Source organism: Gopherus evgoodei, chromosome 1, assembly GCF_007399415.2.
Source record: "Gopherus evgoodei ecotype Sinaloan lineage chromosome 1, rGopEvg1_v1.p, whole genome shotgun sequence".
NCBI classification, from domain to species: domain Eukaryota; kingdom Metazoa; phylum Chordata; order Testudines; family Testudinidae; genus Gopherus; species Gopherus evgoodei.
This window is the reverse complement of record NC_044322.1, coordinates 286,854,487-286,879,716: the sequence shown is the minus strand read 5'-3', so window position 1 is coordinate 286,879,716 and position 25,230 is coordinate 286,854,487. Positions and strand designations below refer to the sequence as shown.

Here is a 25,230-nt window from a genome sequence, read left to right as displayed (position 1 = left end):
GGCCAGCTTGTCCTTCCAGCTCCTAGGTGGAGGGATGGCCAGTGGGGCTCCATGCACTGCTCCTGCCCTGGGCACTGGTTCTGCAGTTCCCATCCAATGGGAGCTGCAGGGGCAGTGTCTGCAGGCAGAGGCAGCTTGCAGAGCCTCCTAGCCACCCTCTGCCTAGGAGCTGAGGGACATTTCGCCACTTCCAGGGAGCCATGCTTCCAGCAGTTATGGGGACTTTGAAGTAGATCTGTTTCCTAAGTATCACCAGTAATTAGCTGCGCAGATTAACATAAGACAATTGCCCATTTTCCACCATTTTCTCAGGTAATTTGCTATACATTTCAAAGAGAGATGACTACAGCAATATCCTATGTTTACAGTTCATTTAAATGTTAATATGTCCTTTTGATCTCTGAATTAACAGAATACAGCATGGACAGGAACTGTTTGACTACATTGTTAACTTCTAATAATATATATATATATAAACACACAAAACCACAAACATTATCTACCAAAATGTCTCTAAGGTTTGAATTTGAGCCAATTAGCCTGTCAGCAGCTTAACTCTTTCTGGCCATGCATCACACTTTGTATAAAATTCATTGTAATTATATAAAAGCAGTAGCAACAATGCTTTTGCATGGTCCTATCTTAATCAGATAACGTCACAGCTTCTTACCCTTATTCTCATGCTCTTCATTTGCTGCTCATCCGGTCCTGTGGAGGTGACTTCACTACGATTTCACTACAGGGAGATAAAAAACAATTAATTGTGGGGAAATAACATTTAGTATTATAGTTCTGTACTAACTACCAGTATTTGATTAAACAGAAATATAGAACATAATTTCCTTAATTCCTATGGAAAAAAAATAACTAGAGGAAGCCAAAAAGTATAGGCATTACATATTTAATGCAGCTAGGAATTCATACAATGGACATCACTTTCAGTGATACAAATATCCAGTTGTACGTATTCACAGCAAAAAATGAGTGCTATGAATTGTGGCTCATTGCTATACATTCTAGATGTTACGACTACACATTTTTGGCTGTTTTATATCTTTAGGCACAGGCAAGCATAGGGTGGCCAGCCAGTTCCATGACCAGTGCAAGAGAGACAGGACTGTGGTCTCACCTACTAACGGCCTATCCCCAGCAATTGCTCAAAAGAGCACAGAGACCACAGAGTTTGATAATTACATGGAAGGCACATGTGCAGAAAGACTCCTTGTGAACATGCATGTGCACATACACTCCCTAAATATTTTTTTCTATGGCAGTGAAATATGCCAATTTAGAAATACAGATTTGTGGGAGATTAAAGAGGTACACATGACATCACTAAAAAGAACAGAAGTACTTGTGGCACCTTAGAGACTATCAAATTCATTTGAGCATAAGCTTTCATGGGCTACAGCTCACTTCATCAGATGTATAGAATGGAACATATAGTAAGAAGATATATATACATACAGAGAACATGAAAAGGTGGAAGTTGCCATACCAACTCCAAGAGGCTAATTAATTAAGATGAGCTATTATCAGCAGGAGAAAAAAAACACTTTTGTAGTGATAATCAAGATGGCCCATTCCAGACAGTTGACAAGAAGGTGTGAGAATACTTAACATGGAGAAATAGATTCAATTTGTGTAATAACCCAGCCACTCCCAGTCTCTATTCAAGCCCAAATTAATGGTATCTAGTTCGCAAATTAATTCTAGTTCAGCAGTTTCTCGTTGGAGTCTGTTTCTGAAGCTTTTCTGTTGCAAAATAGCCACCTTTAAGTCTGTTACTGAGTGGCCAGAGAGGTTGAAGCAAATATTCACCAGCAACCACACACCAAAAACACTCACCCAGAAACCTATCCTTGCAACAAAGCCCAATGCCAACTCTGTCCACATATCTATTCAAGTGACACCATCATAGGATCTAATCACATCAGCCATGCCATCATGGGCTCGTTCACCTGCACATCCACCAATGTGATATATGCCATCATGTGCCAGCAATGCCCCTCTGCCATGTACATTGGCCAAACCGGACAGTCTCTACGCAAAAGAATAAATGAGCACAAATCTGACATCAGGAATCATAACATTCAAAAACCAACAGGAGAACTCTTAAACTGTATGGGATAGATTATCCAAAATCAAATGAAAAATACATTCTCTCTTCCCCACATGCACACACACTGTGTAAATAAACACACACTGATGGTCTGGATTCATATTCAAAAAATGTTTTCAATCCTGCTGCTATTTTTTTTAAATAAAGAATAAAACCATAGGAGAAAATGTGAATGTCTTTCTTCACATAAAAAACACATCAGAATGTTTTACTTACCAACATATAAAAGGCAAAATTAATAAAATAATAGCTTAGCTTATGCAAAAATAATACATGCAGTGCATGTGCTAACTTGTGCCCAAAGCTATAGGATGCAATATTGAGTTAAAACTGTCCTATTTAGCTATAGCAAAAGAGCTAAATCACATTTTTTAAAAATTGAAACTCCTGAAGGAAAAGACAATATAGGTTCCTCCACATTAAATCTTCAGTGGCTTCTTAATGTACTCAGCCCTCTATAGAAGTCAGTATCATTTTTCCAATATTGTACCTACTCCTCCTTTCATTTTTATTTTCCTGAGAAAACTGAATTTGAATTATGTAAATCATTATCCATCTGCTGATACACAAATAATCATCAAAAGTGCTTAGAAATAGTATAAATCCTTTAAAATATACAAAAAGCAGAACTGTATACATAAACAAAACCTATTTTATCCTCTATTTTTGCTTACAGGATAATATAGTGCAATCCACAAAGCTAGAAAGACTATTTAACTGTGTTACAGTTCCCTATGCCTATAAGAATATAATGGGAAGAGATAGGTAAGTGTTGTGGCGTCTGGGATGAGAGGGAAAGCATCATTGTTTGTTACTTCTCTTGAAAGTTATGAAAAACGTGACTGATGTATTGGGAGCACAAAGACATGATTATTTTCTGAAGCAGCAGCAAATTCAGTAAGCACAATAAATGATTTAAGATGGTTGAATAACTGAAAGAGTTCTCAAATCTGATATGTATTGTTGAAGCTCTCCAGCTTTGAAAAGAAATATTTTGATACATAACCTTCTTGATACAAGATAATGACAGCATTGTTTAACTTTAATAATAGTAATTTTACACATATTTAAGAAATGAAAAGCAATGGTAATCCATAGTGAGAATTTTTTTAGATTATGCAGTAGTACATTTTTTATAAGTAAATCTTTATCAAGAACCCAATTCAGGAAGGTACTTAAATATGTGTATACTTTTAAGCATGAGTAGTGCCATTGACTGACTTAAAACATTCTTTGTATATTATCATCAGATTAGTCATACCATACAAGTTCTCACTTATACACAAATACATCGTGATATTTGGGCATACAAGTTTTTATTTTATTTTAAGTTAAAGGTAAGCAGGTTATTTAGCTATTTTCATACTTCAGAGACACCAGACAAATCTAAAAGTATCTCTTCTACTTTTCTTTGTTGGGGGGTTTAATCCAGATCAAATTGAGATAATCTGGTTTGAAAACACTTGCATAAAAACAATGTAAACCATGACTGCACCCTAACTCTGCATTTATTACAAACTCTAGAGTCTGCTTACAAAGTGTTAGCTCTGAATTGGTACTTGTGCTATAATTATGATGTATGTAGACTTGAATTAATTCGGTCTGTTGTTCATGTGGATGCAATTGCTGTGCACCACTTTTTGCATGGATCCAGTGGCTATCCTACAGTGCTTTGCAGATCAGCCGTTATGACCTGTCCATTCACTTGTGTGACCTCCTTTTTCTTGTGTCAAGTTCCCAGGCCAATCCTGCCCCCTTTGAAAGCTGGCACAGAATCAGGTTTTATCCATTTGCTCCTGGATTTTTGTGATGTAACCACGTTACCACTCCAGAAACCCCACAGCATGCCTTAAAACAGACAGCTGTTTTGAGCCATGCTGAGACTTTGGATCTCATCATCATCTGGGGAGAAGTGTCAATTCAGGAATTGTTCACGGCCAGCCACTTGAATATATTCCTTTTTGTGGACATGGCAAAGTGGATGCCTGCACAAAGCCGTGACCAGGATGCTGAGAGATGCTAGATAAAGATCTAGTAGTTCAGGGGAAAAGTACATTGAATCAGGAGACAATAGGTGACAATTCAGCAGGGGACATGTGCCCTGTCCATTGTTTGATGACCTGAAAAATTATAATACAACTTGTCCCAGACACCAGACGGTATCTGCTGCCTGTGCTTTCCCCACCACCAAGGAAAACTGGCCAGACTTATTGGAGGACAAGCAGAAAGATGCTGCAGAGGAGCCATCCCCTGAACTCCAGGATCTTTTGGGGACTCAGGACCCTGAGACTGGCCTACTGGAAAACCAGCCCCCATTCTGCCCTGCTGTAATGGACCACAAATCCCGCTGTGAATTTCCTGAGTCCAGGTCCCAACCAGAAACCCAGACTGAGGCTGAAGAAGCAGATCCCCTGGAAGGAGCTCTGGGATGAAAGTACTTATCTTTGCAATATATTATTTATTGTTATTGTGCCATATTGCCATTCATGGTACCCCATAGACACCGTCATTGTAGGCAGATGTGAGCTAGTAGCCCTTCAGAATATCCAGTCTCTGCGCCCTTTCATCCCTTGGCCCATGCTGTCTGTTCAGACCTCTCCACCCTCCCCCGATCCCTCTCCTGAACACATTTCCAAAATGGTGGCTGCTCCACCCAGGCAATTTGTCTCTGTGACATGCTAAAGTCACAACTGTTGGTAGTTTTCAGGACCACAGCATGAAGGGCAGTTGCTTATCTGTCTATTTTCCTTTCCCTTTCCCTCATCAATTCTGACCAGCAAACCTTCCCTCCCTTTGCCGTTTCAAATGTCAGACACCAATCTCTACACTGCCCCGAGCCCCGTGGCAAAGATGAATAAAAAAAATTCACTTGTGCAAAGTTCAACAGTTTATTGTGATAGTGTTTACAGGAAAATAAGTTTGGTGAGTATTCATAGTTTACATGGGATTTAAATGTATACTGTGTGATCAGTAATGGCACATACAATACTGCTACCAGCTGAGGTACAAATGCCTTGTGTGATGGAGTTTCTACCCCGGACTCACCCTGCAGGGGTTAATCAAGGCATCACGGACCTGCCACACCCTGTCCCAGAAAGGAATAGTGGATGTGACTCCTACAAGCAACCTAGGGAGGCTGTGCAGGAAGCAGCCAATTGAAGGGAGGCTGCATGGAACAGCCAGTCAGGGCCCAGTGGGCTCACATAAAAGGGAGCTGCAGAGCAGAGCAGGGTCAGTGGCTGCTGGGAGCTCAGGGTCTGAGGACTGTGTTCCTAGTAGGCTGTAGAAAGAAAGTATCTTGGGCAGAGCAGCTGCTAACAGGGACCCAGGGAGCAAGAGGGAGCTCCTACCTGGCTACTGGGACTAGCTGGCTGAATGCTCTGAGAAGAGGGCAATGAAGGTACTGGGGCCACAAGGAAATAGCCCAGGCAATTAAAGCAGCAGAGACAGAAGTTAAAGAGGCACAGCAGCAGGCTGCTATCCACAGGGTCCCTGGGCTGGAACCTGGAGTAATGGGCAGGCCCAGGTCTCCTCCATTCACCACTGGGGAAGTGGCATGACTGGTGCACAGTAAACCAAAACCCAGAAGGGGGAAACACAGATGGTGACATGGCCAGAGAGCCAAGTCATGAAGAGAATGCTGTGGTACTTAGCCTGATGTAGGTCTGCAGGCAGTGAAGATGACCAGATAGGCACCACCAGGAGACGGTGCATTGACTGGCAGAACTAATCCCTGTGAAAGCCAGCAGGAGGCACCGCTGTGATGAACGGGCTCTGTAACACCTCATAACACACATCCTAAATGACACTCATTGGAGGACCCTACCTATTTTTCTGTGCACTTTCTTCATGTCTGCAGGGAGGATACAGTAGAGTTTAAGACTGAGAAATTGCTCGATTTTTGTTTTTCATATTATAGGGAATAGCGACACACCCCTGGTCCTCGTATAGCTTGTAAGCCCCTTCCTCTCCTTCAGAACATCTGGGAGGAGCATCTTGGTGAATAACTTCACAGCATATCTGACTGGTCTACTTTTTGACTTTTTGAATAAGACCATTCTCTGCCTCCTAGTTATCTCCCTCAGTGTAATGTCAAGAGTGAGGACAGCCTGAAGGGAACGTAGAGTGGATTACTATCAAGTCTGTCGTCTTCCCCTTCCCCCTATAACCTCTCTCCAGGGGTTCTGGAACAATTTTTATAGTGGGGATGCTCAGAGCCATTGACCAAATTATAAATCCTGTATATGATGGAAACCACTTCCATTGAGGGGGCTGCTGCCGCACCCCCAGCACTCCTAGTTCTAGCACCTATGCCTCTCAGTCAGGAATCAGGGCTTGCAGCAGAACTTGTCTCCAGGCAGCTAAAACATTGCAGGTGGCCTGCAGCAGGCTGCCTGATTAGCCACACCACCTAACTGGCTGGAAGGGCCAGCAGGCTGGCTCTTAATCCAGCAGCAGCAACAGCTCACTGGCTTCTCAATGCTCTTGCCCACCACTGTGTCGGCTCCTGCATTACCTCATTCCTGCCGCTCCTGCCTTGCACCCAGCCTTGCCTCTGTCCTGCCCCTCCTTGCCTGCTATCCTGCTCGCACCAGTTCCTGCCCTCTGATTTGACCTTTGCAATTTGACTGTTGCCTTGGCTCTGGACTACTGTCACCCACTTTTATCACTAGGCTAGATTGCCCTTGACTTGGTCAGCTGACACTCTCCAGTGTCATACAAGCACCTCCAGTGTGCAAACAAAACTGCAAAACCAAATCGTGAACATAATTCCAACACACCTCACCCCACTCCAACCTTCCTAACAGCATATACAGCAGACAGAAAGACCAATGCACACAGCTCCCTCCTCACACACTGACCACTTACCATCTCTGAGATTTCTGGGAAGAGTCTCAGGTATGTAAATTCATATATACATAACAAAACAACAACAACAACAACAAAAATGCTATCATGCCCAGTCTGGAATATGAACAATAAGTATGGCCTTACCAAATTCATGGTACATTTTGATCAATTTCATGGCCAGAGGATTTTTAAATTGGTCAATTTCACATTTTCAAATGTTTACATCTGAAATTTCACAGTGTTGTAACCAGTGTTGAGTCCCAACTCAAAAGGAGGTCGTAGGGGGCTGCAAAGCTTTTGTAGGTCAGTCACGGGATTGCCAGCCTCACTTCTGTGCTGCCTTCAGAGCTGGGACACCTTGCTGGCTACTCAAACCGCTGAGTAAAACTCAGCACCTCAACCTCCTACCCATCATTATGGTTTTCTCCCTTGTTCTCACAAATATTACACTGAACACAACATGACATTATAATGGTTAAAAAAAAATTCCTGCTGGTTCCACCCTATTGCATAAACACCACCATAAAATGATCTGCATCTTTCAACCTATTCCATAAACAGCACCATGAAATGATCACATGCATGTTCTACCACCATTATGCAACTACTCAGGTGCTAGTTAAAATGTCTCTTCCTTCTGTCCAAGTGGCCTGTGTATGGCTTCAGTAGCCAGAGCATCAGAGGATAAACTAGGTCTCCCAGAATGGCTGGACCAATGTCCACACCATTAATGTCCACAGTGGTCCTGGAGGCAATGAGTCCTTACTCCATTAATTTAGATAGAACTGAGTTCCAAAAGACCCTACCATCATGGATGCTTCCAGATCCCTACATTTATGTCTGTGAACCTGCCATGATGGTCAAGCAGTCCTTGGTGCACTATAGATATATACCCTCACTCTTTCTGTTTTAAATTCTGCACCCTGGCCAGGACATGCAACGATAGGCACATGGACTCCATCAATTGCCCCAAAATATTTGGGAATGCCACATGTGCAAAGCCATCAATAATCTCCAGAGCAGTAGTTAGCTTTATGATCCAGTTAAGCAGTACCTTATCAATAGCATAGCAGATCTGCATGGAAATGGCCCCAACAGTTGATCTCCCCATGCCAATTTGGTTGGCAACAGATCAGTAACATCCTGCAAGGGCCCAATTCCAGATAGCAATGTCAACCCATGGGGACGGGATACTGCGTGTTAGTATGCTTTTGCTGCAGATCTGGAGATAATACTGCAGAGATATCCAAAAGGGTAGTCCTCCCCTTCCTGAAGTTCTCTCACCACTGCTGATCATCTCAGATCTGCAGAACTATATTCTCCCACCAATCCTAGCTGGATTCCCAGGCCTAGACATGGCAGTAAATGCTATGCAGCTGAAAACAGTTCTTTAGTTCCAAAAGCTTGGGATCATCCTCTTTCTTCTTGTCCTGCTGCCACCACTTCAGAGTGTTCTCCTGCTGCCTGAGGAACCTGCTGCTACTGCCTAGAATATTCTCCTGTTCTTTCATCGTCTGCTTTATGGTGCAACAGGCAAAGGCCAATGCCAAATTTGTCTGGCTTTGACTGCCGTAATACAGTCCAAGCAGGCTCTGTATATTCTGTTGTTTCCATAGTGACATGGAGTACGGTCAGGTCCATGCTGGCAGACAGCTATTAAAAAATGGCACAAGCCAAACCAGAAAGGAAGCCGAGGTAGAGACAGTGGAAAAAGACGGTTACTCACCTTTGTAACTGTTGTTCTTCGAGATGTGTTGCTCATATCCATTCCAGTTAGGTGTGTGCGCCACACGTGCACATTCGTCGGAAAACTTTTACCCTAGCAACTCAGTGGGCCGGCAGGTTGCCCCCTAGAGTGGCGCCGTCATGGTGCTCGATATATACCCCTGCCGGCCCACCCGCTCCTCAGTTCCTTCTTGCCGGCTACTCTGACAGTGGGGAAGGAGGGCGGGTATGGAATGGATATGAGCAACACATCTCGAAGAACGAAAGTTACAAAGGTGAGTAACCGTCTTTTCTTCTTCGAGTGATTGCTCATATCCATTCCAGTCAGGTGAATCCCAAGCCTTACGTAGGCGGTGGGGTCGGAGTGAAATGTGGCAGAATGAAAACTGCTGAGCCAGAGGCTACAGCATCTCTTGACTGTTGAACCAGGGCATACTGCGAAGCAAAGGTATGGACCAAGGACCAATGGAGCTGCGCGACAGATCTCGTGGGTAGGAACATGAGCCAGCAATGCGGCAGATTAAGCCTGAGCCCTGGTAGAATGCACGGTGATGTGGCTTGGGGAAATATGAGCCAAATCATAACAAGTGCGGATGTACGCCATCACCCAAGATGAGATCCTCTGAGAGGAAAACAAGCAAGCCCTCCCTTTGGTCTGCTACCGTGACAGAGCTGGGGCACCTTACGAAATGGTTCTGTCAGCGCAATATAAATGCGAGCACTCCACAGATGTCCAGGGAGTGCAATGGTTGCGCCCACTGCGTTGAGCTGTGGGTAACATGAAAGGCCAAAACCACCTTAGGGAGGAAAGCCGGGTGCGGTCATAACTGCACCTTGTCTTTGTGAAACCTAGTGTACGGCGGAACCACCGTAAGAGCTCTGAGCTCGGAGACCTGTCTGGCCGATGTAACAGCTACGAGGAAAGTTGTCATCCAAGACAGGTATAGCAGAGGGCCGGTCGCGAATGGCTCGAATGGGGGAGACATAAGTCTGGTTAAAACTAGGTTGAGGTCCCAGGTTGGGGCTGGGCGGTGCACCCGAGGGTGCAAGCGCTCCAAGCCCTTGAGGGACCTCGAACCCATAGAGTATGAGAACACGGAACGTCCACCTTAGCCTGGCTGGAAGGTAGAGATGGCTGCCGAGTGTACCCTCAGCGATGATACCGCCAGGTCCTGCCGCTGAAGGCCAGAGGCAGGCCAAATAGAGGGGATCGAGACCTCAGTAGGAGCAAGATCGAGCGTATTGCAGCTGTAGAAGAAACGCTTCCACTCGGCCCGGTACGTTGACCAGGTGGAAGGCTTCCTGTCACCCCGGCTCAGTTACGCAGCAGCCACACCGTGAGGCGAAGAGGCTGCAGGTCCGGGTGACGAAGCCTGTCATTGCCCTGAGTGATGAGGTCTGGGTGGGGTGGCAGGGTAATTGGGTCAGTTATTGACAGGCCGAGCAACGTGGTATATCAGTGCTGCCTGGACCACTCTGGAGTGATCATGATGATGCGCGCTCTGCCCCTGCGGAGTTTGAGCAGGACCTAATGAACCAGTGGGAACAGTGGGAAGGCATAAAGGAGTTGGCCTTTCCACGGCATCAGGAATGCGTCCAAGATCGATCCCAAGGAGAGACCTTGGAAGGAGCAGAACATCTGGCATTTTCTGCTCTCGCGGTGAGCGAACAGGTCTATGTGAGGAAACATCTCCACTTCTGGAAAGCAGATCACTCGTAAGACAGGAAAGACCTGCTGAGTCAAAGCGCCAAGACGTTCCGAATGCCTGGGAGAAAGGACGTCACCAGCTCCATCGAGTGGGCCATGCAAAAGTCCCGGAAATGGATGGACTCCTGACAAAAGGGGGGAGGACCATGTCCCTCCCTGGTTATTTATGAAGCACATGGCCGTTGTGTTGGCTGTAAACACCGAGATACCACGGCCTCGCAGCTGCCGCTGGAACCCCTGGCACGCCAGGCCGACTACTCTCATTTTTGGGGCATTGATGTGGAATGCCAGCTCCCGAGAAGACCAAAGGCCTTAAGCTCAGAGGTGACCATGAACACTCGAGCAGAGAGATGACGCATCCGTCGTCAGGGGCAGTGAGGGCTGGGGCGGATGGAACCGCATCCCTGCCCACACCAGGGAGGGAGTTAGCCACTACTCTAGGGAGCCTAAGGTGCTCGAGGGAACGGTGACTACCATGACCATTGGCTCCCTGTCCAGGTGGTACGCCGAGGTGAGCCGGACTTGGAGAGGACGGAGGCGGAGCTTGGCGTGTTTGGTTACAAACTTGCGGGCAGCCATGGACCCAGGAGACTGAGACAAGTATGAGCCGAGGTCATTGGGAAAGCCTGCAGACCTCGGATGATTGTTGCCATCGCCTAAAAACAGCAGTTGTGATAAGCAGGCTCCGGCTAGGTAGGAGAACAGGATAGCCCCTAGGAAGTCCAACCTCTGCGTGGGAACCAGAGTGGACTGCTCTATAGTAATCATCAGGCCTAGACCTGTGAATAAGACCGTGACGATGCCCACGTGCTGAGAGGTTTGTGTCTCGGAGTCTCCTCGGATAAGCGAATCGTCCAGATACGGAAAAACGCATATCCGACATCAGCGAAGGTAGGCGACGACTATGGCCGTAAACCAGAAGTACTGACGGTTGGCTAGAAAGCGGAGGTATCTCCTGTGCGGAGGGAAGATGGCGTTGCGAAAGTACGCGTCCTTCATATCGAGGGCGGCATAGTAGTCCCCAGGAGGCAAGGATGGAATAATGGTTCCCAGGGATACCATGCGGAACTTCAACCTTATCCTAAACTGGTTGAGTCCGTGCAGGACTAGGAAGGTCTGAGACCTCCGTTCGAGTGGGGGACTAGGGCATAACAGGAGTAAACCCCCTTGCCACTTTCGTCAGTCGGCGTCTGCACCTCTTGTATGAGGAATTGCTCATGAGAGGGGTCCCTGAAGGGGGACAGGGCTGGAACAAATTAGAGGTGGTACCTATGCTCCACCGTGCGCAGGACCCAGCGATCTGAAATTAACTGGGTCCATGCCAGGAGAAAGCGGGATTGGGATCCCGGCCTGTGACTGGTACACCGCCCTCAGGCGCACCTTGGAAGGTTCGTCTTTGGTCCCAGTGGTAATTGCGAGGGACCTTGACCTTGGCTCTTTAGGGGTCCTGACGTTTGTCTGCGACCACCTTGGCCTCGCCGTTTGCCAAAGTCCTGTCTCTGGCTAGGCACAGAGTATGGCGGCTGGGGACAGAAAGGCCTGCGTTTGGTCGCTGGCATATGCATGCTGAGAGAGAGCATTAGGACCCTATTGTCCATCAGGCATCGCAGCCTGGGGCTGTCTTTGCCGCGAAGAGGCCTTTACCAACAAAGGGTAAATCCTGAATGGCATACTGCAGCTCCGGCCGGAGGTTTGAAACCTGAAGCCCTGAGATGCACCTCATGGTGACACCAAAGGCCAGAGTCCTGGCTGCTGAGTCTGCTGCGTCCAACGAGGCCTGGAGGGATGCTCTGGGTACCTTTTCCCCCCGTCCTCCAAGACGGCAGCGAACTCTTGGCGGGAGTTTTGAGGGAGAAACTCCATAAACTAAACTACCTTCACCCAGGTGCTATAATTATAGCAGCTAAGCAAGGCTTGTTGCTTTGCTACCCAGAGCTGCAGGGCCTCTGCAGAGTACACCTGTCAGCCAAGCAGGTTCATTCGCCAAGCCTCCTTCGGTTTCGGGGCTGGCGCCCGCTGGCCACACCAATACCTCTCCTTAACAGACTGAAAGACTAGTGAGCAGAGAGGAGAGCGGACAGACGAGTAGTTGTACCCCTTAGAGGGCCCCATACCGGGTCCTCTACCTCTGGGACCTCCTCCACCTCAGGTTGTCAGGGGGCGTATCAGAATCATGGTCCTGAGCATAAGATCTGCGCATGTGGGATGACACGGATGCATGTCTGGATGGCCATGGAGGTACTAAAAGAAGGCACGGGCAGAGTCTCTGACTCTATCGGACCTTGCCCAACTCGGCACCGGGGACCGGCACGGGGAGGCGTACCGGTACCTGGAACGAGATCCAGACCTGCAACCAGAACGGTGCCAGGAGGTCAACCGAGATCTCGAGGCTCGGGGAGAGGCTACAGGAGTCAAGGTACCTGTCGCAGTGCCGGGAGTCGGAATGGTGCCGATAGCGGGTCGGCGAACGGGATACCGACCGGTGCGGCGAGTACGACCAGTACCGATGAGGAAAACAGCACCGGGACTGCAAGTGGTGTCGGGTGTGCCGACGGGACCTGGAGTGTCTGCGGGACCGTGATCATGAACGGTGCCGTTCTGCTGTGTTGAAGAGACTGTATTACCCGCACCGGCGGTGCCGGGGTCAGGCAGCATCGACTCTGTCATGGCAATGAGATCCCTCGCTGTTGGTAATGTCTCCGGCGTGGAGAGAACAGCAGGCTCAACCACAGTGCATACTGGGGAGCTGTCAGGCACTGGATTCGACGGCCCTTGTGGGACTGGGATCGACGGTACCGAGGTCATCAGAGCTTCGGTAGGTGTCGGTGCCGGGCGATCCAACTTAGACGAGCTCTCTGGCTGTGGTGCCGTCGGCACGGAAGCAGCAGGAGCGATAAGCTCAACCACGGAGCGTGCCGGGGAGCCGACAGGCACCGGATTCGACGGCGCCGACGTTGTCGGTGCCTCAGAGGTGTCGGTGCCGGGCGATCCGACTTAGACGAGCTCTCTGGCTGCGGTGCAGTTGGCACGGAAGCAGCAGGAGAAGTAAGCTCAACCACGGCACGTGCCGGGGAGCCGTCAGGCACTGGATTCAATGGCCCTGGGGGACTGGAATCGATGGTGCCGATGTCATCGGTGCCTCTGCAGGTGTCGGTGCCGGGCAACCCGACTTAGACGAGCTCTCTGGCTGCGATGCAGGTGGCACGGAAGCAGCAGGAGCAGGGGGCTCAACCACGGCGCGTGCCGGGGAGCCGTCAGGCACCAGCAGGAATCGTAGGCTTTCTCGACCTCGGAGGAAGGGAGCGGTGCCAAGTCGACTTCGGTGCCGGCGACGGCCGGTGCCGAAAGGCCTTGGCAGTACCGGCGGGGTCCGGTGCCGAGGAGGCGCTTCTGCCAGCCGCTTGATCATCGCTCGGTGCCAAAGGTGGAGGGGTAAGTGAAAGTCCCGCTCCTTTTTGTTCTTGGCTTAAAAGCCTCGCAAATGGGGCACTTAGCTGTCAAGTGTGATTCCCTGAGGCACTTCAGACAGGAGTCGTGTGGATCTCCCTTCGGCATCGGCTTCTGGCAGGCCAAGCCCATTTTAAAACCCGGTGAGCCGTGCATGGGCTCCGGCACCGGGTTCATGGAAGGGGCTACTTCCTGAACCCCGCTAACTATTACTAAACTAACTATGTTAGCAAAGAAAAAACGTATAACTATACAAATATATATATAAAAGGATTATAACTGCATAACTATATACGAGAACTACGAGTAGCTAGGGAAGTGGAGGTCAGCTAAGCCGCGCCCCACTGTTCCAACGACCGACACTGGCGGTAAGAAGGAACTGAGGAGCGGGTGGGCCGGCAGGGGTATATATCGAGCACCATGACAGCGCCACTCTAGGGGGCGACCTGCCGGCCCACTGAGTTGCTAGGGTAAAAGTTTTCCGACGAATGTGCACGCGCGGCACACACACTTAACTGGAATGGATATGAGCAATCACTCAAAGAAGAACGTGGATTTTTTTAAATTGAAGCCATTTTGCTTCCCAAACAATCCCAGGATCCACGCTGCTCAGCAATGAAGCAAAGGACCATGGGAACCCCCCCCCCCCCAGAAGACTATACCCTTAGTTCACAGCAAACCACCTCCGGGAGTTCCCATGATGTGACTTGTGTACTGTGACCTACCTGATGCTCATCAAAAACTTCAGATTAAATCCCTCAAGTAGACATATCCTTAGTTTCTAATTTGTTTCACTTGTCACATGCTTCAAGTTAATCACATGCAGAGGTGTTTGCAGAATCAGGTCCTATGACTGGAATTTAAATGTACTCTCCCCTAACTAAAAGAAAACATCAGCTGTAAGCCAGAAACAAGTCTTTTATTAAGCTTTCTTTTTTTTTAACTAAAGATGGTAGCTGTCCTCTCACATATTTTAAATTAGAATATGAAAGAGATATTTTGGAATTTTAAAAAAATCTAGCAGAAGTGTGATATTTTAACCTACTATTGTTACAAGTAACACATAAGAACACTTACACTAAAGAAATTAGAATATTGTATCTCACACACACACACACACTTTGTGGCATTTGGCAACCCTTCGTCTACAGTCAATTTCACTGTTTCCAGAGACATAGATAGTTTCTAATGAAAAATGCACCACGTTAGAAGGAATGAGCATTTTTACTTCTCATACAGACCATCTGAAACCACCAAATTGCTTGAGTATGTGGGTGATTATTATGTCCAGGATATGGAGTAGGGGATAGCAATTTCTACTACAATTCAGACTTTCTTTGCTCACATTAATACACTCTAACTCTTTTTCAAACTGTTACATTATGCCCAAGGTGGATCCTATCCTCTTCTCAGTGAAGTCAATATCAAAACTTCCTTTGACTTCAATTGTGCAATATTGGCCCTAGTGCATCTCCTCATTTTCCTTCTTCTACAATCTGACTTGAGCCAGGAGGGCAGTAGCCTGTGGTTATTGTTAGAACACTCCCATTACTTCTGTTAGTAATCTATAACACAAATGTACTGGAATTTATTAAGCACATACTGAATCTAAAACTCTGGATTACTTTGAATTTTATAAAACCATTTACAAAAAGTCAAACAGATCCATTTCAATTTTAAAAAAATTCTACCCTGCAAAAAATAATATCTTCCCCTCCACTCACTCATATTTTTTTCAACCCACATGCCATGAGATAGCTTGGATGAAGTGGGTATTCATCCACCAAAGCTTATGCTTCAATACGTCTGTTAGTCTATAAGGCACCACAGGACTCTGTCGCATTTTACAGATCCAGACTAACATGGCTACCCCTCTGATACTTGGAAGAACTGACAGTCTTTGTAGCATGCCCCAACAGTCAACAAACGTGGGCCCTAGAAGACCAAAGGGGTGTTGAGAAGCAGGGGTGGTTCTAGGTATTTTGCCACCCCAAGCATGGCAGGCAGGCTGCCTTTGGCGGCTTGCCTGCGGGAGGTCCACCGAAGCCACGGGACCAAAGGACCCTCCGCAGGCATGCTGCCGAAGGCAACCTGCCTGTTGCCCTCATGGCAACCAGCAGAGCACCCCCCATGGCTTGCCGCCCCAGACACACACTTGGCGTGCTGGTGCCTGGAGCCACTCATGTTGAGAAGGAAGGAAGTTCCAGAGCTGAAGGTCCTTCATTCAGAAGGCTCTTCCCATTTAAAACTGGAAGCTGTTAGAACGAACACTTTACATAATTGCAACTGCCATACTATCTAACATATTCCTTGTCTTACATTATATGAAAACAAATATTGCCTACATTTACATTTTCCTTTCAAAATACACACCTTGCCTTCAGCATTTTTCCATATTATCACATCAGTTATAGTTAATGCTGTATCTGGACTTCTATTAAGAAGCTCCAGTTATATAATTGTCTCACTACAGAGTATATCCTAGCAAAATAACTCCAGAGTGCAAAACAATCAAAACTCATTTAGCTTCTTTCACAGGCTTACTCCTAATTATCCTCTAGATGTGCCATGCCGTTTGTAGCCTGGAAGAATGCCTTCTGGTATTTTAAAGAAAAAGTGAATGTAATAGGGGAGATAAGCAAATTATTTAAGTTGATCACTGTGATGTAATTATAATACTTTATATAGCACTTTTTGTCATAGAATCTCAAAGAATTTTACAAAGAGGTCACTGTCATTTTCCACATTTTACAGATGGAGAAACTAAGGCACTGACTTGGCCACTACCAGCCAGCAGGTCTGCGGCTGAGCTAGGAAAAGAACCCAGATCTCCTAATTCCGTGGCCTACCCACTAAACTATACTGCTTCCCCAATAAACAGCTGTCATAATGACTCCCAGTGACTGAACCTGAAAAATTAGAATCATGATGTCATTAAGGATACAAAGAGTTGCATGTTTGTGCAAAGTTAATCGGAATTTACCACAACACATACAAACTGTATATCTGCCTGGAAATTTACTCTGAGCATATCATCTGAAGTTTCCTCTGGGCCAGAAACACCATGAAAACAGATTCTTAGACCCTGAGCTTTCTGGTCCAGGAACTTTTTGTTTGGTGTTTGTATAGAACCTAGTACAATGTGGCCCTGCTCAACAGTTTGGACCCTAAGGTGCTACTATAATACAAGTAAGTAACAATACTTTTCTGGCATTTCAATATTTCCAAATTTGGTTCTGACTCAAGCCTGGAAGTGCAAATATGTCAAATTCTTTTTCATGCCACCAGCACCTTTGGGTTTAAATTCAGTTTGAGATGAAAGCTCAGGGATGTTCTTATTTGATTTAGTCCTATTTGCCCATTTGTACGCAAATTTATAATCACTTTCCTTTTAATGGCTCATAAAATTAAGTCCCTTAAGCAAGCCATTCGGCTCAGATAATAAGGCACATAACTTTCTCTGATCAATCTATCCAGTGGAATGAATGGAAACCTCACTCATTCAGTTCTTGGGGTTTATGTCAGATTCTGATCAGCCAGAAAGCTTTGGTCTTGAGGAGCGGACAGTTTTGCAAAAGAAAGAAAATGAACAAAGGAATAATAAATTACCCCTGTCATTTAATTTATAAAATGTGCAGTTCCCAGAAATAAATAAAAAAAAAAACCACTGAGGAGATATTAAATAGCAAATACAGCACTTTTTTTTTGGCCTTATGAACTCACAAAGCAACAGCGGTCTTTCTTAGCACTAATTGTCAGTTTGGCTATGAAAGTTTGCAGGACTAGGGCCCCGAGCCATAAAGGTATTTAAGAACCTAACTCCCATTGATTTTAATGATCCAGATCCTTAAAGCACCTAACTCCCATTGATTTTTATGGAAGTTAGGTGCTTGAGGATCTGGACCAGGAACCTAAAGAGACAAGAATGTATTTGACAGTAAACTCAGAAGTTTCAAATGTCAGTCCACTACTGGGTGGAGAGGGAGGGTATCTTTGTAAACGTGGTGGCATTTGCCACTGGGTTTATTCCTATTACCAAAGCGAAATCAGTTATCTATATACGTATATAACAGGACAGAGTTGCAAAGTGGAGATGGCCATTTAGATCTGAATCTGAACATCTCTGAAGTTTAGAGGACAGGGCAGATCTGGTTTGATGGTTTGGGCTCAGCTTTACCTAGTTTTAGTTCTGTATCCTACCCATAGTCTTGTAAAATGTGTTAAAATAAATGTTTCATTTTTACAGCTCTGAACCATAATACCATTATTAAGTTAATATATTATGTAAGTAGCTAGCTATGCTGTGAGCACTGGATAGAATTAATTGCATGTACTATATACATTCATATTTTTTTTAAATCCAAAATGTCAGGTATTTCATACCAATATCTAAAGAGCATGAATAATGTGCCACCTTTCAGTACACTATAGTGGGTGTTCTGCTGCCAAAGAAACACAGCATAATATAGTTTGAAGGAGAAAGATGTTTACCCGAGCATAGCATACTGATTTATCTCTGTTTTGAACTGTAAATGATGTTTTACTGAACGAGAGGCAATCCATGCAAAAAGCTGAATCTGAGCTCCTGTCCCCCTCCCAGATAACTCTGTGGTGACATATTTTTAACAAATCACGAGAGTTGATGTTTTTAGTGTCCTATAAACATATTATTTTGGGGGGAGGGAGATTTTTAAGGGATAATAGGACTAACTCCCAGTTTTTCAAGGTAATAATCTAGTTCTGGAGAGCATAAACTACCAAGGTGACAAGTGAGTAGAATATTTCATCTTGACAGAAGAACTGGGTGATTGCCAAGAAAAAGGGAGCACCCAAATGAAAAACATTTTATTTTATTTTATTTTTTAAATCTAGTGATACAGAAATTGCTAGATTGGATCAGACCAGCTGTCCATCTAATGTCTGGCAGCCAATATCAAATGCTTCAGAATAGCCCATAACTCAGAGATTAAAGAACTCTTCTGAGAGGTGGGAGATTCCTGTTCAAATCCTTTCTTTCCCTCTGGTAGAGAAAAGGGAACTAAACCTGAGTCTCCCATATCATGTAATCATAGGACTGGACGGGAGCTGAAGAGCTCATCTAGTTCAGTCCCCTGCACTCATGGCAGGACTAAGTATTATCTAGACCATCTCTGACAGTATTTGTCTACCCTATCTTAAAAATCTCCAATGATGGATATTGCACAATCTCCCTGGGCAATTTATTCCAGTGCTTAACCACTCTTACAGTTAGAAAGTTTTCCTAATGCCCAACCTAAACTGTTTCTTGTCCTATCCTCAGATGTTGAGGAGAATATATTTTTCCTTTCTCCTTTTAATAAACGTTTATACTTGAAAAACTGTTATGTCCCCTCTCGGTCTTTTCTTCTCCATACTAAACAAACCCATTTTTTTCCATCTTCCCTAACAGGCCATGTTCTCTAGCCTGAAATCATTTTTGTTGCTCTTCCTTGGACTTCCTCCCATTTGTCCCCATCTTTCCTGAAATGTGGAGCCCCGAATTGGACACAATACTACAGTTGAGGCCTAATCAGTGCAGAGTAGAGTGGAAGAATTACTTCTCATGTCTTGCTTACAACACTCCTGCTAATACATCCCAGAATGTTTGCTTTTTTTGCAACAGTGTTACACTGTTGACTCATATTTAGCTTGTGATCCACTATGATCTCCAGATCCCTTTCCGCAGTACTCCTTCCTAGGCAGTCATTTTCCATTTGTATGTGTGCAACTGATTGTTCCTTCCTAAGTAGAGTACTTTGCATTTCTCCTTATTGAATTTCATCCTATGTACTTCAGACCATTTCTCCAGTTTGTCCAGATCATTTTGAATTTCAATCCTATCCTCCAAAGCACTTGCAACCCCTCCCAGCTTGGTATCGTCCAGAACCTTGGCAAGTGTATTCTCTATGCCATTATCTAAATCATTGATGAAAATATTGAACAGAACTGGACCCAGAACCCCACTTGATATGCTCTTCCAGCTTGACTGTGAACCACTGATAAATACTCTCTGGGAACAGTTTTCCAAACAATTAAGTTTTCCAACCTCATAGTAGCTCCATTTAGGTTGTACTTCCCTAGTTTGTTTATGAGAAGGTCACAAAAGACAGTATCAAAACACATAGTCAAAATATACCAGGTCTACCACTTCCCCCAATCCATAAGGTTTGTTACCCTGTCACAGAAATCTCTTGAGTCTGGTTTCACATGATTTGTTCTTGACAAATCCATGCTGACTGTTATTTATCACCTTATTATCTTCTAAGTGTTTGCAAATTGATTGCTTAATTATTTGGTCTTTTATCTTTCCAGGTACTGAAGTTAACCTGGTGAGTGCTCTAACTACTGGGCCATCACCACCACCTCCTCTTCCATTCTGAATGGGACCCAATCTGTTAGGGGTGCTCAAAGGCCACCTTCCAGATCAGGTACTGCAGGTGAGTTAGGTGGCTGAACCCCTGCCTTCCCCTAGTTATTGGATTATTATGGGGCTTGGAGTGGAGATAGGCATTTGGAAACCTATCGGGAGACAGCAGTATGCATGCTCAGAGGAATAAACATAGGTGTCAAGGGAAACTGTGCTCTGAAAAACTTATGAGTTTAGGTGCCTACAACATTCAGCAGTTTTGTGGATTGCAGTGAAGCCAGACCTGGGAATTAGGTGCCTAAATACCTTCATGGATCCCACCCTAAGAGTCTATTTGCCTGTAGTGGGGCAAATACTCTGCTGAAATAGCTCAATATTTTTAATGTAGGCATGCCTTTTTAGTAGTCATTTTCAGTAGGCTAAGGAGGGACGAGTTTCTGTCTTTCTAGCCTGCAAACCTTGGTTATATTTCATTGTTAAACTCTGTGGGTCAAATCCTGACTCCAGAAAAAAAATCAATAATGAAACTCCCAATGACTTCAATAGGGCTGGTGTTTTATGCAGTGGATCGAGTGCTCAGCTGGTGCAGATCAGTGGAATTTCATTGAGTTCAATGAAGCCTTGACAATTTACGATAGCTGATGATCTGGCCCATGTATACATCTAATGGGCCTCTTTCTGGTCTCAGTTAAACCCTCCACAACCTACTCCTGATTTACACTGGTGTGAGAAGAGAGTCAGGCCTAGTAAGTATTGCATTATCATTATTCTAGAAATAGTACTAGACTCCAAGATAATGCCTTTTATTTTCTACAACAAAACTAACTGGCTATTACTTACTATTTTGAAACATGAAAGACTGATTCAGAAAGACTGGAGAACCTGGAATGATGTCCCGTTCCTCTCAGTGCCGAGAGCGAACAACGAACCAAAACAAAAAGCACAAACAAAGACTTCCCTCCACCAAGATTTGAAAGTATCTTGTCCCCCTATTGGTCCTCTGGTCAGGTGTCAGCCAGGTTCACTAAGCTTCTTAACCCTTTACAGATAAAAGAGACATTAACCATCTGTTTATGACATACGTATTTTAACCCAGTCATCTGAGGGGCAAAAGGAAGAAACTTCTGCTTCTGCAAGCTACACAGATTATTCGGAGATCAAGTGTAGATTTCAGCCACAAGATTCAAAGAACACTCTTTTTCTGCAAAGTTTACAGCTCCTGCATAAGATTTACTGGACTTCAGGCTCCTGTACAAGAGGGTAAAGCAGGTTTTTCAGGGAGAAGGCTGCAGAACAGAAGATTTCTAGGCCAATGATTTGCAATGATATCAGCAAGTAAGAATTATTAAAGTTGCTAGACTAATATAGCATTGCTTTAACATTTAATCATGCAAAATGCTGAGCATTTAACTGTCATTAACTTCAATAAAACTTGAGGCAGTTCTGCATCTCAGAGAAGGTGCTCTGCACCTTGCATAATCAGGCCTTTATTTTATATAACTTTAGAATGCGGTTTGCATGAAAGAAAGCTTCATATATTTGTCAACCTTCTGCTGCAAAAAAAAAATCTCACTAGTATAGACACAGCTTGATTTCAATAGCTCTGCTCTACTATAGGGTAATGAGAAAAGACTTTATCTAGCCATATGTTCCTTATCTGTGTAACAACTGGAAATGGGCTCAGTTGCACCAGCAGATTTTGCTGCTGCTGCTGACATCAGTGATGTTATTGCTTCACCTACGTGTTGTGCACCCTTAATATTTAATGAAATTTTTGTTTTTATGTGATATGTTATACCAAATACGAAAGAAAGATGCAGAGGATGAAATGGCCTAAATCAATTTATTTATGAGACCCTCCTACACACACCATATTCTGGACATCCTGGCTATATGTTAGTCTCTGTAGCATTGGTATGCAGTTTTTAGAGCTTCTAGAAACATGCTGACATTGCTCTTCTCGGCTCCAAAATCTATAGCTGAAATTCTGAACCTATTGAAGTCATTGGCAAAATTCCCATTAATGTAAATTGGGCCACAATTTAACACTATATTTATTCTACTTATACTCTTTTATCAATTTGCTCCACCTTAGACTAAGGACATTGGGGCCAATTCTGCTCCCATTCAAGTCAATGGCAAAACAACTATTGCTCTCTAAGGGATCCATCCTGTTCCCATTGTTTTATAATCTTGGCTCTCTCAGCAAGACAGAGGTGACAGCGGCTATGTTTTCAAAGCACCACGTATGCCATAAAATTTTCAGTAAATAAGAAAGAGTAACTACTTTGAGCAGTTATACAACTGGAATCACTATCTGGACAGTGTATATGCAATATCCTCATATTGTGATAATGGTAATAAATTTTCTGTGTTTGATATTACTAGTGCATACATATTATATAGGTTGTGTACATTTGATAAGAAAAGGGAGTACATACTATTGCTTAGGGCCAGCCCACAGCATTTTGGCACCTGAGGCGGGGAGCTCAAATGACACCCCTATGCCCCCTCACTTGGGCCAAAACTTTGAAAGGTTTCAATTCTGCCTTCTTCTTGTTCTACTCCTCTCATGGTACTGCTCTGCTACCTACCCCAATAAAGGAGAACTAACAACTTAAAATGCCTAGTTCAAAAATTTTAAGTAATACTTAACTTTCAAACACCTGAACAACAAATGTAACTTTTCTTGTCTGCATAGTAAACACTGGCATTTTTATCTGTTTGAATAATCAAAGTGGTGCTTTCCGTGCCTTCTTGGTTGCAAAGATTTGAACTGCTTCCTGCGGAAGGTCCACAGTCTGGGCCAGCTCATGCTCTGTTGAGATGGTTGCAAGGCCAGCCAGCCTCTCCTGTGTCATTGTGGAGCACACATGTATTTTTATTAACTTCAGCTTGGAGAAGCTGTGTTCTCCCCTGGCAACAGGAAGTGTTAGAAGTATGTGCAGAGCAACAAAAGCATTTGGACAGAGGGTGGCCATCTTATTTGTGCACATATATTCCAGAACAGCCTTTGGAGTTGATCCTACTGAAATGTATCTTGAAAGGGCTTTCAGTTCATCATCTAAATCACTCTCATCAATATCACACTTGTCATCATGTGTCAATACTGTCTCTAGTGCCCTGCATTGCTGGTGTAGGTCTTCTTGTGGTATAGTGAGGAGTTTTGGAATATAATGCAACATCTGAAATATATTACTGTGTTCCTTGAGTTGCATGAAACCTTCTTCAACTGACTGTATTGCACAACCTAGCACCTGGTTAAAGAATTCAACTTTGAATTGTTTAGGGTCCCTTATGGGATTATCCCATGCCTCATAATCAAAATATCGTCTTCTTCAGTGACTCTTGTGTTCTTGAATGGGTGGGAAAATACCTTCAGTGTGAAGTTCATCTGCCAACTTCTGTGCACTCTTCAGAATATTTTGAAATCCCTCATCTGAGTGGTAAGACTGTAGGTATGACTTTGCTTTGTCCAGTTATTCCATTGCTCCAGATATATCAAGGTCAACCCCTCGGAGTCTCTTGCTTACAACATTTATTTCAAACTGTATGTCATGCCACAATACTAAGCCACACAGAAATTTGAAATTATGTATGTTTCTGGTGATTCCATTTCCCTCTGTCACTGTTCTCCCATGAACAGTTCCTGTCATAGCATTATCCTCCATAATGGCAACTATGGCATCATCTATCTTCCCAATTTGGTGTTTGATAGGTTTTATTGCCTCCACTTGACTTTCTCATCATGTGGCACTCAATAGTTTCAGCATCAGAGAGGATGTTCCCAGATGTTGCTTCAAAATTTGCCATCGATGAGCTGATGCAGAGAAAAATACATAGATGCTTTGAATTACATTAAAAAATTCAGCAGCCTCACTGGAAGCTGATGCTGCATCACTGACCACCAAGTTCAATGAATGAGAACTGCATGGGACAAAACAAGACCGAGGGTTTAACTCTCAGATCCATGTCTGCACTCCTCTGTTCTTCCCTCTCACATTGGCACCATTATCGTAGCCCTGACGTCTCATGTCAGTTATTGCAATTCCCGTATCTTCCAGCCTTTTAAGAAGCATATTTGTCATACCACCTCCTGTAGTATCATCAATGTAAATAAATTCTAGAAAATGCTCTCTGACAGTCACCATTGCAGAGATATTTTCACTAAGTTCTGTTACAAAACTCACCATTAAAGTCACTTGTTCCATATGGCTGATGTCAAGTGTGCAGTCCAGAATAATAGAGTAATATCTTGCTGACTTCAGATCTGCCACAATCTTCTGTTTGACTTTTGTTCGCAGTATCTGTATGATCTCATTTGAAGTGTTTTTCCAAGGTAGTAGTGTTTGTTCATTTCTTGGGTGGTGACTCTTCTTAGATGCTCCTGGTTTACAGCATCAAACTCAGCCATCAGCTCCACAATTTTAAGGAAGTTTCCAGATCAGCTGTATGTGCCAAACAATGAAGTGCCATGCAGTGCTAGGTTTTGGGAAGCAAACATTCTCACAATGGCAATAAGCCTTTTCAGAACATTTTGCCAGTAAGGAGACTCTGATACAATCTTCTCTTGATGCTCATCATCCTTTAACCTTAGTCTCATCTCAAGCTCTTTCCACCTATGGAATGCTCTCTGGTGATTTGCTGCCTTCTCATGGCATGCTAGATTTCTAGCCAGATTTTTCCAGTCCTTTGTTCTTGCAGAACCCAATGTGGCTGGAACATTAGACTGGAAGAGTTCACAACAAAAACAGTATGCAGCATTCTGGGTTTTTGAGTACATAAGCCATGGCCTCTCTGCTTCATCACCATTGGGGATTTCACGTCAATAGTGTGTTGGATGGAAACTTCTATTTTCATTGTCTTTGGAGAACATGAAGTTTTTCACTTGCTGTGGCACATGCAGTAAAAGGAAGTCCCTCAGGCTACTGCTCAAATGGGTCCACAGTCCTGAATCATCTAGACTTAAGGAACTAAACTCATCAGCAGCTG

At 44.5% G+C, this 25,230-nt stretch overlaps 1 long non-coding RNA gene across 1 annotated transcript in view; it reads right to left on the bottom strand.

Annotated features, from left to right (window-relative positions):
• Positions 1-674: 674 nt before the first annotated feature.
• The window catches only part of LOC115644367, an 83,081-nt gene continuing 58,525 nt past the window's right edge, over positions 675-25,230 (bottom strand). Inside the window, exon 3 of the long non-coding RNA XR_003998484.1 lies at positions 675-736. This is a non-coding gene — a long non-coding RNA (uncharacterized LOC115644367). The remainder of the gene's footprint in view (positions 737-25,230) is intronic.